This window comes from Pongo abelii, chromosome 15 (assembly GCF_028885655.2).
Source record: "Pongo abelii isolate AG06213 chromosome 15, NHGRI_mPonAbe1-v2.0_pri, whole genome shotgun sequence".
NCBI lineage: Eukaryota > Metazoa > Chordata > Mammalia > Primates > Hominidae > Pongo > Pongo abelii.
Window position 1 is genome coordinate 92,367,549 of NC_072000.2, and position 13,498 is coordinate 92,381,046.

A 13,498-nucleotide genomic window follows, 5' to 3' on the forward strand; every position below is an offset into this window, starting at 1 on the left:
CCTAAGCTCCTTTGAGATTTCCAGCACAGGCGAGCAGGGAAGCAACAGGGTTAGTTGATTCCCAGAACCCTGGGCTCATGTTAGAAACAGCAGCAATCTCTTTTTAAGAAAATGCTTAACATTTTCAGGGGATGAGAAGGCACTGAAGTATCTTTATGCAGATGAGGTTTCATCTTGGTTGTGATTAAACAAAACGATGTTGTACCTGGTTCTCTTCCCTACCATTTTTTTAGTGGCCTTCAATTCAGTCATCATTTTCCCCCATTCTCGAGTGAGATAAGAGTTAGAGTTGTTACATATCATCGAAGCAGAGCTTGAGGTTGATTGTCTGTGCATACTGATAATATGGTAACGCCATTCTGTTAAGTGAATGATCTAGATTTGTAAGAGATGTTGAATTTCTTAAATTCACTCTGAGATATACAATAGATACCATAGACATTTTATTAGAAAATTTATATCATAGACATATTTACTGAGGCTCACTCTGTGCCAGGCATTGTATTGGGCTCTGTTGATGCAAAGAGAGTTAAGATATGGGTTGCCGCTCTTGGGGAGTTCAAAATCTAGTAGGAAAACACATGATACCATATGAAGTCTAAGCAAAGTATTATGGAGACACCGAGGAGGGAGAGAAGGCTTCACTGAGGAAGTGACATTTGTCCTGAATCTTGAAGGATAACTTGCTCCTGAGGCAGAAGTGGGAAGATGGGATGGCAGTTTAGAACAGTGAGTTAGGGACAAGATGTGGGACTGCTTGCCCCTGTCTTACTGAGCTGCCTTTACCCCATCACTCCTGTTCAGTACTTCACTTTGGTACTACTGCAGCTATCTTCATGAACAATCTCTGATAGACTCTGCCTCCCCACACCTCTGAGATGAGCAAATTGTACCAACTGCCTACAAGTAGCAAGCCAGTCACTAGTGCCCTCGACTGGGCACATGGGAGCTGACTGAAAATCCATCCCCTGCTGTAAATTTTAAGTATAACATTATACCAAGGACATCTATCAGTAAAGTGCCTAGACATTCCTTATTTTCCCATTTTCACAAGCTTGGAAATCAATGGGCAGGAGCAGGAATAAATTACTATGTTATCACACTTTTCTGAGCATCTGGAAGAAAAGCTGTATCTGAAGAGCTGTGGGTAAACAGAATAGCTGAGTGGGTACTTGGGTGATCAGGTGTATTATCAGTGGAATAGTTGTTTCATCTTTATGATGATTTGATAATGAATGGCATTTTCTACTTCCATTGACTCCATGTTCTCAATCAGTTATATTGTACTCTGATATGCACACAATGGGATTGCCTTGGTGCTTAAAAAATGGATGCATGGACTCCACCGTTTAATCAGAATCTTGGAAATTGGGGCCCAGATATCTGTATTTTGAAGGCTGCTCACAAGCTTGTTATGTGCAACCAGGGTTGCTTACCACACTTCTAGACCAACAGAGAGATAAAAGATAGGGGAGCTTACACTCAAGGAGCAAGGACCCTTATTGGCATCTTCCCACTTTATATAGATATAGCTTCCATAACAACGACATGGGAAAATGTAATCAGAATTCTTCTTGGAGCAGCATTCCACTAGTTTGACAGAAATACAGAAATACTTTGATAAGCTGCTGGGGGTAAGGGGTGAGTCCTCTCAGGGGCATGCTTAGGAAACAAAGTAGTTCCCAAAATCTATGCATATGACAGAGAAGAATTAGATGGCCTTTGAGAGACCCAGAAGAAAATGCAAAAAGAAATAAGGAAAAAAAGGACAAAGCAACCTGCTGTGAGCCTCCTAATCTTCCGTGGCCTGAATTCCTAGTGCTCGAGGTAAGGATTTCAGTGCTGAGGGTGACATGGGCAATGTGAAGCAGGAGCTGGAGAATCAAGATTGTCTCTGCAGAGGTCTGGGTCTCAACCATGGTGATGGCTAATACGCATTGAGAGTTCTTTAGACATTCAGGAGTAGGGGGAAAGTTGAAAGATACTGTCACATAGTGACAAAAGAGAATTTGCTGATGTCGGTGGTCACCTTGGTGACAGACTCACAGCTAGAACTGCATTTATGAGGTTCTACAGAGAGCCATTGTGACCAAAAATCCCCTTCCAGGGTGTTAAACTCCTGGAGGATACTCATAAGCCAGGACTTCCCAAGAGTGGCCCGTGGAACCTGAGTTCTAAGGAGGGTACATGAAAAAAATCAACATGGGTTCCATGATCAAAGAAGTTTGGGAAATGGGCTAAATGAAAGGACTTCCAAGGCCTTTTATCTGCTAATGAGAAAGGTGATGTTTCTAGAGGCAAGATACAGACTGCAGCTCTCTCTGCATGCTCTCATGAAATATCTCAAAGAAACAGAGTTCCTTAAGGGTCACTTTGGGAAACACTACTGCCGGTCTATGTATGAATGACTGGAGCCACATAGAATGTTTTGCAAGAAATAACCAGGAGACACAAATGTATAAGAATACATACCAATGCATTTTAAATTTGCCCACTTTTTTGATCAAAAACAAACAAGTGTAAGTTGTTTTCCCTTTCCATGTCCATTTCTAGAAACAAGCCCTGTGAAAAACAAGCTGCTGTCCCTGCTAGAGGCATCCTGCAATCCATGGATGTTTATCACCAAGCCATTGTTAACATGAGGTAACGGCTATGCAGGATTTATTTCACTCACCCCTTGAAACTCAAATTCCCTGTGGAGAGTTGGAGTAATATACATGAGGACAATAGGGAGCCTGAAAGTTAAGAATTCATCCTGTTGTATTTCTCCAATGGCACATTCATGATGTGGCTCCATAGTTTAATGCAGACTGAAAAGCAGTTGGCATTTCACAGCAGGAGGTTAGAAATAGAGTGTGCTACTGGCTCAGGGTAGCTTGACTGGACAGAAGTGTGTGCGATGGATGCTGTAATGAGGTGGGAGGCAGGTGACCTGAATTTTAGTCCCAAAGATACCACATTAAACTCTTGCTATGTGACCTTAGCCAAATTCTTAGTTTTCTTATCTGTAAAATGAGGTTTAGATGGTCCTGAAACCTCCCACTCGTGCTCCTCCTCCTCCTCATCTTTCCTGGCTGACTGAGATGATGACCATGAGGCAATGTTGGCAGCCAGGAGTAGAAAATGGCAGACTCACTAGCACACCTGAATCCCTGAAAAACAGTATCACTGTTGCTGCTGATTAAACCTCCTCTTTGAGAAAGGAATACATTTTTTGTAAGCTACTGGATGTTATGGGTCCCTGTGTTTGCCATCTTCCTTATTTCATATGAGAGCTAGTACCAAAAAGTAAGCACTATAACAAACATCTAAAATGGAAGGTATTAGCTTAGCATTCAGACTGAAGGCAGGAATAAAATGGTTATGAGAGGCTAGAAAGTGAAAGCCTCATGTTATCCATGGATAACTTTAAAAATTATCATCTATGATTACTTGGAAGGTAGACCAAGAACGTGTTGAGGCTGCGGCTTTAGGGAAAGCAGGTGAAAAGAGTAGGAATATTAGTGTATGTCAACTGTTACTTGTTGTTTTTAATCAAGTGCTACAAGAAACAGATAAACTCAAGCAAGAATTGGTCAGTTTTCCAGCCAAAGTGGAACTGGAAAAAAATTACAAAGCTTCTTGGGGCTGAAAAAACTCATCGGTTCTATACCTCAAATACTAAAAGATAAGATATAAAAGATCTTATCTTTTATAAAAAAAAAAAAAGAGAGAGAGAGAGAGAGCCAGCCAAGTGGCAAAGATAATATCAATAAAGTTGCTTTGCCACCCAGGCTATTTTAGACTTCAATGTGGATTCCATGATGGTGGAATAGATGGTATGATCCAAGAAGACAAATCTTAGATCAGGTCTAGAAAAGAATTTGGGGGTTATTTACGAGCACATGAAACTGTCTGGAAACAAGTAGGTCAGATACCTATCAAGTTTTTGAGAAAACTGTAATGCCCAAGAAACCACAAGCTTGAATCTGTAAAATTACCCTCCTGTAACAGCAGAAAGTGGGCTCTGGAAGGTGTGCAACTCCTAGCAACATACTCCTCAATATTCACCATATAAGGGTCCATGGAGGCTAATGGACAAAAATATTCTCCAGGTCAGATCCAAGAGACAGAGGAAAATGAGGAAGAAATTTCCTTGCAGAGGACAGACCCAGGGACTATCAAAACATTTTCTTCTAGGGCTTGGGGATCTTTGCAATACCTACCCTACAGGATTCCATTATTGCTCTGAACCAGGAAATTCTTTAGGCATTTTTATTGTGGTTAGCCAGTCCACTTTTGTGTATTGAATAGGCAGATGGAGCAAAGATAACCGCTCTGTTAGTTCAAAGAATGCTGAACTTTAAGGAACAGTATCTGGACTTTCAGAAGAGGCCAGAGCATCATTTGGAGATCCTAGACTTTGATATCAATAAGTGGATAATTCAATAAGTGGACAAAATTTTGGGTTTTCTCCCCAGAGTAGTATGTACGTATGTTTTATGTAAAGGATGATAGCAGCGAAAGGGGCTAACTGTGATAGAGGTTGCTAGCTACCTACTAAAAATCCATTCTCCCCTTCTTTCTGACAGAGAGCTAAACTGCATTTCTCAGCCTCCCTCGCAGTGAAGTGGCCAAGTTTTCTTCAGTGAAATATGATTGCAGTGACATATGTCACCTCTACATTTGGCCCATACAAACCTCACACTTATCCCAATATGTCCTTTCTTTCTACTGGTTGATTGGTGTGGCAAAGCTTTGTATAACTTCTAGATGCCACATATTGAGGATGGCAGAGCCATCCCCAAATGGCTCTATAGGGACCACTAAGTGACTGTGGAGGAGAGCTGACATCAATCCAAATCCTATTATAAAAACTTTGTTTTTAAGCCACTGGAATTCGGGTTTTATTTCAACTGCAGTTCAGAATACTCTAATACATCACTGTAAAAGTGACAATGTCTATTTATGCAGAATTTGCCAACTTTTCCAAGGAAGTCTACAGTTGATCCATTGAATCTAAGAGCTTTACACTGTCGAATCTGATCCTCACTCTTGGTCAGATTAGATTACACGGTCCCTTCTTATGACTATTTTAAATAAATACACTCCGTCTCTTCTCTCCCATCCTCTCCTCTCCTCTCTTTATCTCTCTTCCCCAACTCCCCTGTTGCACTCTCCTGGCAAAACCCCAGCTCTGGTTTCATCCAACTCTACCTATGCCCACACTCACAAGCTTCCTGTGGCTAGTTTCACTTTAAACTCATGACTGCTGATGCAAAATAAATCCATAGTGCTGCCCAGTAATCTCACTACATTTCCATAGTTGATTCATTCATTCATTCATTCAATCTCATGCACAGCTATTTCATACTTTCTCTTCTCTCCACAACTGTCCAGTTCCTCCCCACTCCTCTTCTTTCTCAGCTGATGAGCTAGAGTTCTACTAAATAAGAAAAAAGAAGCAATCAGGGAGAAATTTCCATTGGTTCCCAACACTTCCTCCACTGCCTACCTGCATCTGTTCCTATGTAATTTTCCATCCCTCCTGGGTGAATTGTCTGTGCTCCTTTCTAAAGCCAAAACCTCCATATGTGCACTGGGCACATTTCCTCTTATCTACTTAAGAATCCTACTCCAACAATTCTCTCCTCTCCTGCATCATCAAAATTTCCCTCTATGCTGGATCTTTCCCTTCCCTTAACACACAGAACATCTTAATATATATCCCATCTTTCAAAACAACAACAACAAAAAAACCCCAAAAAATTGACTTTGCATTATCTTGCAACTACCATCCTCTTTTGTTGCTAGCTTTTATACATATATTCCTGAAAATAACTGTCTATATTCACTGTCTTCCTTTCTCTAATTTCATTCTCTTTTGAGCCCACTTCAGGCAGGTTTTCATACTCACCATTTCACTGTGTGCACCTATGATCCCAGCTACTGGGAAGGCTGAGGCAGAAGGATCGCCTAAGCCCAAGAGGTCAAAGCTTCAATGAGCTGTGTTCGTGCCACTGCACTCCAGCCTGGGCAACAGAGCAAGACTCTGTCTCAAAAAAAATTTTTTTTAATCCAACTTACATCAAGATCGCCAGTGATCCTCATCTTACCAAATCCGGTGGCCCATTACTAATCTTCAGCTTACTCATCCTGTCAGTAGTATTTGATACAGTGTATCCTTCACTTCTTGAAATACTTTTTTCTCCATGGACTATTCTTTCTTGGTTCTTTGCTTTCCTTACTGGTCTCTCCTCCTCATCTCCCCAACCCTTAAATGTTGGAGTGCCCCAAGCTCAGTTCCTTATGTTGATTCTTTCCCATCTGCACTCATTTTCCAGATGATTTTGTCAAATTTTATAGGTTTCCATACCAAATCTATGCAGATGGATCCCAAATTTCTAGTTCTAAGCCAGATGTCTCCGCTGAACTCTGGGCTTGCATATCCAACTGCTTTCTTGACATCTCTACTTGGGAGTCTCATTATTATCCTGAAATTAACATTCCTCAAAATCAAACTCCTGATTATCTTTACCCTCAAGGTTGCTCCATAAAAGTAGCTCCATTTCTCATTTATTTAAGCCCGAACCTTCATGATCTCTAGCTGTACTCTTTTCCTTACATCCTACAGCCAGTGCATCATCATATCCTGTTGCCTCCACCTCAAACCATATCCAGAATCTGACCACTTCTCATGACCCCCTTACCATCACCTCCCACTTAGATTACTGAAATAGTAGCCTGTGGACAAAACTACTTGTTCCCTCCCTATATCCTGTGCAAATACAATTTTCATCTGGGTACTTGGTCTTCCAGAATGTAGATTATATTTCCTAACATTTCCTGTAGCTTAGAGTGACCAAGAGGTTGTAATCTGAAATATCTATAGAACCTCCCATAAGAGATAGCTCCAAGGTATCCTTCCTTCCTTTTTTTAATCTGTTCTTCCATCCTGTTTTTCAGTACAGAGATGACCACTTAGACCACAGGGATACATCGTTATGTTTATTCTTTTCTATTGTACTCATGGCAGTGAGTTGGAAGGTCTTGGGATCCCTGAGGACTTGGTGAAACAGATCTGTCATCTACTTTTGGATTTTGATGTCTGAATCTATAAGTAAGAGAGAAACTAACTTCTACTTAAAGCCACTGTCATTTCGGTTTTCCTCTCACCACTGAACTTCATCCAAATCAATACGCTTTCTAACTGGTTCTCTTCCTGCTACTTTATAAATGATTCTCCCCACAGCATTAGCAAGAGTAGACCCTTTAAGACTCAGACTGGCTCATGCTACTCTTGTCCTCAAAGCCCTCTGGTAGCTTCTCTTATTTCTCCCATTGTGCTCTCACCAAAGCCATTACTGGACATCTCTGTTCTTCTATGCTCTGTTGCCTGCTCCTCCTCTCCTCTCATCCATGTCCACTCTTCATCCCATTCCTTCCATTCCAGGGCAATAACCTATGCACTGCCTTGCGAGCACATTCCTGCTGCAGGGCTATGCACTCCTTTCTTTTTCCTGAAAGCCTCTTGGCCCTGTTACGTTATGACGCACTCACTCAGTTTCCTCAAGACTGTACCCAAATATTATCTTATCAAAGAGGCCTTTTCCACGCACTCAGTCTAAACTATCACCACCACCACCACCAGAACATATTCTGTAAAAATCAGAATGCTCAGCTTCTTTAGAGAAAGCAACCACTATGACAAAACTGGGCCCAAATTCTCAAAGGGCAACAATGGACTTGATCCAGGGAACACCAAGGTGGGGCTTAAGGCAGCTCTAGTTATTCTTTCCATATAATTTCCATCAGGACTCTGTCCTCATTCCTTGGTATGGAGAATTGGTGTTGTGTTATATTTTTTTAATGTAAACTTCTATGCAAAGTTAGCTTCGAACACCAGTACCCCATCCCATTCTCTCCATTCCTCTTCTGCCAACCCATTCCCATTCCTGCCCAGCTAGATGGCCATCCTTCTAAATGAAAAGCATAAAGTTGCTATTGGCTAGAAATTGGACGGCACAGGTACTTGACAGTTTACAGTACCCCAAACTCCCTGTTTGCATGTACCTCTCTGCTTCACTAATTCATCTTTGTCTGGTTTCTAAAGGCATATGATTAGCAGATAACACATTAGGATATTTCAGTCCTCCCAGGTTCATAGGAGAAAAATCAAAAGATTAAAAGGCACTTCGAGACCCCAAGGAATGACTCATCTAGAATATGGAATTCTAGATATCAAGAGACAATCATTCCACATAGTAACTTTCTTTTTTTAAAAATTATTATTATACTTTAAGTTTTAGGGTACATGTGCACAACATGCAGGTTTGTTACATATGTCTACATGTGCCATGTTGGTGTGCTGCACCCATTAACTCATCATTTACATTAGGTATATCTCCTAATGCTATCCCTCCCCCATGCCCCCACCCCACAACAGGTCCTGGTGTGTGATGTTCCCCTTCCTGTGTCCAAGTGTTCTCATGGTTCAATTCCCACCTATGAGTGAGAACATGCAGTGTTTGGTTTTTTGACCTTGTGATAGTTTGCTGAGCATGATGGTTTCCAGCTTCATCCATGTCCCTACAAAGGACATGAACTCATGATTTTTTATGGCTGCATAGTATTCCATGGTGTGTATGTGCCACATTTTCTTAATCCAGTCTATCATTGTTGGACATTTGGGTTGGTTCCAAGTCTTTGCTATTGTGAATAGTGCCGCAATATTGTGAATAGTGTGCGTGTGTCTTTATAGTAGCATGATTTATAATCCTTTGGGTATATACCCAGTAATGGGATGGCTGGGTCAAATGGTATTTCTAGTTCTAGATCCCTGAGGAATCGCCACACTGACTTTCTATGCTTTCTACTCTTACGACTGAACTCCTTCTACCAGATTATTTTACAAAGCCAAATGGCTCATTCCTGGAGAGTTGTTTGATTTGGTTCAGAATCCAAGTCTGTTTTCTTTTGAAATTGTCAATACAAGCCAACCAGGTTTTGAACACGTGCAAAGATTATTGAAAACAGATTAATTTTTCCTAGGAAAGGATCTAGCCTGGTACGAAGGAACTACTATTTTAAATGACTAAAAGAAGAATTACATTGTTTAGCTTGCAAATACTATATTTAAAAGTTACTAAAGATATAAATTCGAACCATTGCCAGGTCAAGTGAAGTTCAAATCTGCAAAGTGAATAGCTTCTAAGAGGTTTATACAGAGCTTGGTAGTTCCCTGTTACATATTTATGTTGCGTTTTTATTAAAGAAAAGTGTTGGTTAAATTAGCATGCTTCCATGTTAATTTTACCATGTCTTTATAAATTCTCTCAAAACCAGATGCTTGGAAAATGGTAATAAAAACTGCTTTGAATGGAGTTTATGGACTTTTCTTTTTAGCAGTTTGTCCAAGATTAAGCAATTTTTGTGAAATAATCTCATTAATTAATTCTTTCAGCAAAATCATGCAACAAATATTTATCTATCAATGCTAGTCACTGTTCTGTGCTCCATGTTCACAGGGGTAAACAAAGGGCAAAGTCTGTGCTCTTATGGAGATTATGGTCTGATTGAGGGGAGAGGTGATTAACAATTGTGTAATATGTATGGACTATGAGGAAAAGTGTCAGCAAAGCAAACAGGGATGGAGTTTTATTCACATTTGCATCACCAGCATCTGGGGCTTGGAAAGGGGCTTAAGGGATGAATGGATTAATGACTCAATATAAACTGTACCTGCAGAATCTCTGATCAGACAGAACATTTGCTCCAAAGCCATTGAATGGGCTGGGATGGAGCATGCATGGTTTTAGCTTCATCTCCCACAACTGTGGCTTTGTTATGCGTTGGTGGCAGGTGGTTTCAAAAGGAAAAGCTTTGGGAGATAGAAGTCCTCGTTTTGACCTCTGCCCTCCTTGTACACCCGGAACCAGAAAAACTTCATCTCTTTTACAAGAAACATTGAGATTCCTGTAAAATTAAGAAATCACACAATTTGATGCTCTACATTATCTAAAGCAAATGAGACTTCTATTTGGAACAAAGACTACCTTGTTGGGAAATGAGTCTGCAAGTTAAAGTGTTTTCTGATAAGTTTCTTTGGTCCTTAGCTTCCTTAAAGGGGAAGTAATCATTGCCCATGGGCCCCTTTTTAATTTCCCCAAGTTAGTTTATCTATTGAGTCATTTATGGTAGTTTCGAATTGCCTCATAGAACAAAGTCAGCACTTCTTGTTTACGCATACTGTGCCACATTGGCAGAGTTATCTGGGTCTTCTCTCTCTCAGCGTTTCCAGAAAGATGGTATCTGTACCATCTAGACTGTGTTTACCCTGAGGAGAAACTAAGACAGACATGTCCAAAGGCTGAACTCAATATCTTTGTAGAAATCACTAAAAACAATATCACCTTTAGCTTTGTCAAGAGCCTCTAACAAGATCTTTTCAGACCAAAGTGCCCTCAATGTTGGAGCATGTAGTCACCCATCCCAGGTTGACCCCGGAAGTATGAGAGAGCTAGGGTGGGAGCCAGAGGCTGACAGAAGAAAGGGGGTGACCTAGTTCATGCCAAATGAATCTCACAAGCAGGACTAGATTGTAAAATCAGCAAAGTCCCTCACAGCTGCATTATGTCCTCCCTGAGCTCTGGGCACTTTTGCCTTTGTGACCTTCTTCCTCCAACAATTAACATTAAAAATTGTATTTTATTATAAAGACAAACATAATCATGACTGAATTTATTATTACAGATATGTTATGATTAGAGTAATTTTTGTTCTAACTTTAAAATAAATGAAAATTAAACATTTTTGTGGGCCCCAGGCACTGTACCTCCTGTGGCTTATGGAAAAGTGTGCCTTAAAGTTGGTGCCTTAGCATCTTTGCCTCCTCTTATTTTTCCTGTGCATGTCAACTGTCACTTTGCCCTTCTTTGAGACACCATTTTTTACAAACAAATGTCTCAGGTATCTAATACCTTTGTGTTTCCATTGCCTCTCCTGACCACTGACCCAATTGAAATATTTTGGCCAGCAACAGAGTTAGGAGGGGTGTGACTCCCAATGCACTTCCCATTTCTACTTTCTCATTGCCCACTTGGCACTAGCTTTTGCTGCCACTTCCCCACTGAAACTGCCCCTGTAAGGTCATCAGAGTCCACTAGATTGCCAAACTCATGGATGATGGGCAATCTGTATACTTTAGACCTTCCTGTTGCATTTGACACTATTCTTCATTTAACTAGTTTTTACTGAGTACCCACAATGTTTCAGGCTGTGTGCCAATTTGGGAAGCATAATTATCAAGTAATCAGACAAGATTCTGGCCCTCATAAGGCTTTTTGGCTAGTAGGAGACACAGATAAATAAACAGCAAGTACAATACATTTGGGGATACTATAGAATCACCTAATTGGAACTTGAGAAATCAAGAAATACCTCCTGGAGGAGATTACTCTTAACCTAAGACCTGAAATATGAATAGAAGCTAGCCTGATAAGGGGAGGAAGAGTGTCCTAGGTGGAAAAAGCAACATGCACAGAGCCCTAGTGATAAAAGGAATAGCTGCACACTCTGGTAATAGAAAGTAATTCCACATGACTAAGGCCTAGATATATATGCATGAGAGGGGAGTTTGTGCTGGGTAATGTCATGAGCATATTGACATTATATGAAGATGGCTCTAGTGTCAGTGTAGAGAATGAATTGGGTTGAAGACGACACTGGGGTCAGTGAGAGCCACCAGAGAGCTGCCGAAGGGATGCGGTGGCTGGGTTGTGGACAGGACATGTTAGGGTTCTGAACCAGGGAAGCAGCAGAGGAGAAAGAGAGAAGTGAACAGATTGAAAAGATCTGTCTTAGTAATAAATTGGATTTGGGGGTGCAGGGGAAATAGGAATCAAGGATAGCATCTGTATCTGGGCTGTTAGTGGCAGAAAAAAAAAAAAAAAAAGAATCCCTTTGCTGATTAGTCAGAAAGGAGTTTGAGGATATTAAGAGACAACTCAATCTTTGGGAAGGGCAGAAAAAAAAAAAACACCCAGTTAGGAAAGCTCACATCCAGGACCAACGTAACCAAGAGCAAGCCCGGCTGAACACCACACCATTGAGCAGGATTATGCTTCTTGTTCGTCGGCTCCCATAATATTAGGAACTGGACACCAAGAGCTTTCCTGCAGCTACCCCAGAAGAGCCTAATTCCTCCACATTTGCCATTGTCACAAGAGGCTACTTCCCCTCACCCAACAGCAGCTCCTGTTGCTCACTTCTGCCTCCTATATTTGTGCAGGTGCAAATGCTTGAACAAAACTGGGTCCCATGTTGAACCAAGTGGTAAAGAAGCTTGGAAAACATGGTTCCTAGCTTTCCAGGGAGGCAACTACAGAGGAGTTGAGATGGATGCTGAATTCTTTATTGTATCAGCCATGATTGGTGGCTCTAGGGCCAGGCACTTATTTTCTGGGGTTGTTCCCTGAGTCACTTCAATCATATACTATCTGGGCCATCTAAACTTGAAGCTCCCTCTGCTTCTGGCCCTATGTTAATTTTCGAATTGTCACCAAGTAGTATTTTTGAACAGAAGTTCAAGATGTTCAGACTCACTGAGTAATCCATGTTCACAAGGCTTTCAACCTCACCAGCATATGAACCTTCCACAGTTAACCTGCCCTGCATACTTTTCTATTTATTATTAAAAGTTGCACACATGCACAAAGCAGAGAGAATGGTGTGATGAGCCCCTTGTGCACAGCAACCAGCTTTAACAATGATTTGCATTTTGCCATTCTTGGTGTCCAGCATTCTTTCTTCTGCCTAGATCCAGACTCCTTCCATGCTGGGCTTTGTTCAATCCCAGTTCTCTGTTCTGTCAACTTCATCTTCCAATTCAGAAATCCTCTCAAGCTGATGATACCACGTGTACACAAAGTCCTCCTACCCCAGCTTTTTCCCAAGCAGCTGAAATACATTGTACTTTGACTGTGGCTCCCATCCTACCAAGCTCATCTTTCTCATTTATTAAGTAAAGTGGTATTGTTGGACCAGATGATCCTTTTCCACAGCAAAATTCTAGGATGGGGTGTGAACTTTCACTTTTTGGCTTTGGACTCAATAACAATGTTGAATGATTTTAACTGGATTCTTGAGAGCCAGAACTCATTCTTTTACAATTAATACTCCTCCCCATCCCCTTCTTCTGGGAACCTCTACCAACCGCATCAAGCAGCTCCCCACCGCACTTGGCCAGGCACCCTGTGTCCACCTCTTCCACAATATTTAGTACTCTCATTTGCATTCATATTTGTGTCCCACCAAAGGCACCTGTGCAATTGTTTCCTGCTACCCTGCATGCTGCTTAAGTCTGATGAAGCCATTCTTCTTTGGAGTCTGACAATAGGTAATAAGGACACATAATGTGATTTGAGTCCCTAACTGGACTCAAAAATGAGATGGCTTTTGTTTGGGAAATGCTTTCACTTCACACCAACCAACCTACTTAAACAAATGATATACAGCAGTG

The 13,498-nt window shown here is 41.1% G+C and overlaps 1 long non-coding RNA gene across 1 annotated transcript in view; it reads left to right on the forward strand.

Annotated features, from left to right (window-relative positions):
* Window positions 1-1,569: 1,569 nt before the first annotated feature.
* LOC129049805 (uncharacterized) overlaps window positions 1,570-13,498 on the forward strand; it is a 29,519-nt gene continuing 17,590 nt past the window's right edge. Inside the window, exons 1-2 of the long non-coding RNA XR_008513153.2 lie at window positions 1,570-1,827; window positions 2,554-2,643. This is a non-coding gene — a long non-coding RNA (uncharacterized LOC129049805). The remainder of the gene's footprint in view (window positions 1,828-2,553; window positions 2,644-13,498) is intronic.